Source organism: Adiantum capillus-veneris, chromosome 17, assembly GCF_014529385.1.
Source record: "Adiantum capillus-veneris isolate H3 chromosome 17, ASM1452938v2, whole genome shotgun sequence".
Taxonomy (NCBI): Eukaryota; Viridiplantae; Streptophyta; class Polypodiopsida; order Polypodiales; family Pteridaceae; genus Adiantum; species Adiantum capillus-veneris.
The window spans coordinates 41,478,148-41,482,031 of NC_140947.1; positions in this window are offsets into that span (position 1 = coordinate 41,478,148).

A 3,884-nucleotide genomic window follows, 5' to 3' on the forward strand; every position below is an offset into this window, starting at 1 on the left:
TTTTAGACGCACTTACAATTGTCAGTGGAGATGTTATAGTAACTTGGCAAAGAATGTACAATCATCCAAGCACTATATGTTCCTTGAGAGGACAACTATTCCAAAAAGGGTTGTACAATTCATAAGTGAGACTCCCCGTTTCTTATCTAGTCGGTGATATATGGTCTTTTTTCTCTTACAAGACACTACACGAGCAACCAATGCAACTTAGTGCATGTTTTCATTCTTAGGCTTTTGGAGGAGCTCACCCTACTCATGGCCTTATTAAATATATAATTTAGTGCTTTCACACACGATATCTTGTAATTGAGCTACCAAATTTTTTTTGTTGAAGGTTCCAAGCTTTTCAAATCTACTTCAGGTGGCAGAATTTGGTCATTTGCGTGTACACCAAAATCACTTGGTTGTGAAATCTTCTCCCTCCCACAAACCAAATTATTTCTAAAGAAGAGTATTTTCCATGTTCACATTTGCAGACTTTGGAGGCAAGACACCCCGATCCCTCCAGCAAGAATCTTATTCTTGAATGCATAGCCCTTCAGAACACCTTTACACTGAATATCTTTATTGAGCTTGGCCATTTTACCTCCCAAATGTTGTTTATGCTCCTTAGCCACTTAACTTTTGACTAGTTCGCTTTTCACAACTTGATGAGTGGAGTGTGTGAGTGCGCGTGTGTGCGGATGCGTGCGTGTGCAATGCGTGCGGGGAAGGGGAGGAGCACGAGAGTATGTGGGTGGAGCAACCTCACAAAGTATGATTCACGAGCTCCTTATTCATATGTATAAAATGAATAAGCAAGTGTACACATGATGGGCGGACACAGGAAGTCCGGCCCCATGAAAAGACGCAATGCCTTTACCCCAACAAACTCCCACTTAAAGGCGATACGCTCATAAGTGAGACCTACTAGCTAAACTACTAGTATATACAAGAAACTAGGTTAGAGACTCTCTCAACCTATGCCCACTAGCTCACTCTGTAGATCTACACACAGTCATATCAGCTCTCGTGATAGGCGAATGTGCGTACCCACGCTAGAGCCTGCATGTAAATCCCGAAGACTACTCTATATGGTCTGCAAAACTCCACTATGCATCATGCTAGTGTCAGTCATCGCATGACTGACAACCCCTACTGCAAATGCTTCCACTAAAGCTGCTAGGTCGGGCCTCGACACCAGTAAGTTGAACATGAGACGCCTGAACGCTGACAAAATCTATGCAAACATGGTTGTACTCACCTCCCTTGCGCTATCTACAATCACTACATCATCAGAACTTCTCATTGCGTATGGATGTCTCAACACCGACACTGGGATAGCTACGTTCCTCTCACCCATAGGCAAAATTGTGCATCCTGGCACCAACGCATCAGCCTCTAACAAGAACATATCAAAAAACTCCATGTCTGTCATATCTATCTGTGTTTCTAGGGAGCAGGCATGCTCTACCTCTGCCTGCACAAACTTTGACAACACTTAATGTGTCTCACTAGAGCACTACCGCTCTACCTTTGTCTCTACAAAGTCTATTGGCACGTCCTTCACTGCTAAATGCTCTATCTCGTGAGCATGGTGGAGCTCAACCACGCGAAGGAGACATGTCTCGTCTCTCGCTCAAAGCATGCTAGATACAAAATCGAGACTAGGCCATCTCGAACCTTAGACACATGCATAGGATATACCAGGCCGCTACGGGTTCCTCTTGAAATCACTAATGGATCGTAATGCATCTGGAAAGACTGCTCTCTAAGCAGTATTTGAAAACCAACGTCTACTACTTGTCTGACTGAGATCAAGCTCTATCTCAGTTGAGAAACATAGCATAAATGTCATAGCATATATGACGCACCAGTGGGCAATGACATACAAACGTTTCCTACATCCTCTATGTCAAACACCGAACCATCAGCCAAGTGCACACAACCAAAACTCCCACTAGAGAATGTGCTAGACCAATCACGATGCGGTGTGGCATGGAAAACTGCATCCTCATCTAGCAGCCACTATGGAGAAAGTGTGCTATCCATGAACATATCTGCAAGAGGTACACTCGAGGCAAGCATGGCATCACCGTCACTAGCATAGACTACCACTGTAAGTGCCTCTCTGATATGTGTCAAAGCCGTATCTGCATCATGCATACATCTTTGTGATGTCTCATACATCTAAAACAATGGTGCCTAATGTGTCCTGTGTAACCACAATGCCAACATCGTATGTATTTTCAATAATGAGACCGTTGTCTCTCACTGTCACACATGTCTGCTGTCATGAGTGAATGCCAAAATGGCAACAAAGTGGGTGATCACTCGACCACTACATAATCATGAAAACCATGACCAATCGCATCAACATAGATGCTCACATATGCATAAAAGAACTTCACAATATTCTATCTGCAAGCATAAACTCAGACAAACTGCTCAATCGAGCGTAAAGCGCATAACCATATACGCAAGTAGAGAGAAAACTAGCTCAAAACGCATCTCACAAGAGAAACTATCTGCAAAAATCTGCAAAAACCTGTGAAATGTGTGATTGTCTATCTGTAGCCACACAAGCATATGCTAATCTCACTCCTGCGAGAGTGGGTACAAGAACACCAAACTATGTCCAAGTTGACAAAACCTGTGAAAGTGAGAGTGAACACTCCATCACTGTCAAAGTGGGAATATATCAACCACTATATAAGATGACATAACACTGCAAACTTTTATGGCGAGAAGACGGAGAAAAACAAACAAAGTTTTCTTTGCAAAATGAGTCAAAACTCAACGCAAATTGCAAGCCAGAAAACTGCAGATAACCAACCACCCGAGTGGGAGTAAACTCGACCACTAAACCATTAGAGAGTAAACTAGGAATACGAATAAAATATGGCGATAGTATGAGAAAAATCCGACCAAATTTCCCCTGTATTCTAAGAAAAATCTCAAAAAATCTCACTAGATATGCATGAAAATAGACACTCAATATCTCACTAGCAAATCCACCAATGGCATACATAGCACTGCCAAAATCTTGGCAAAACAGCTAGCTCACTCCTGACCGAGTGGATCTATGGATGTATACCTATCCAAAAACACCTGTAAACTTGCGAACCTGCTACTTGCAAGCTATACCAAGCTCAAACTGTATCCACAAAGCATGAAACTGCACAAGATCGTGAATGAGGGGGTTTAGTAGGAGCTGGGGCCTTTGGCGGGATCAAACCCTTGCACACAAAGTGTGTGTAAGCTTGAATTTTTTTTTAAAAATCAATTCACTGTACACTGTTGAACTGCCTGTCTGTTAGGTTTGACCGAGCGGGGGAGGGGGAGTGTGTGTGTGTGTGTGTTTTCAACACCAGATTAGCAAGCTGCTCTCAATGCTTCAAATTGCCCAATACCTATGCTCACATATCACTCCTCATGCTTTGCTCGTTCTTCTGCTTGCAAAAGTGTCTGACTCACAAGCTCTCTCTGCTGTCGACTATCAACTTCTCCCAGTGCTAGCTTCTTGCCCGACTTCTAGTGCTCAAGCTTTGCAAAGGCTTATGCCTTCGATTTCCCTCAATTCCTGCAGAGGCTACCAAAGCCTTCAATTGCTTCTCTGCCCAAAATTTTTGCCCGGTTCTAGCTTGCAATTGAGTGTGTGTGTGTGTGTGTGTGTGTGTGTGTGCGCGCGCGCAACCACCATCACACCAAAAATCTCTTCCTTTGGCTTTCAAACCCATTTGACTCCCAATCCCCCCTCCTTCTACCTGCCTTGAGCTTGAGTCCCATCTTTAATTCCCCAATTATTGGCCTAATGCCTGTCGGATCCGTCCCAAACCACTCTGATCCGGTGCCGTGAAGTGTTGAGATCTGTGGGAGCTCCGTTGCCGCCAAGGGACCACATT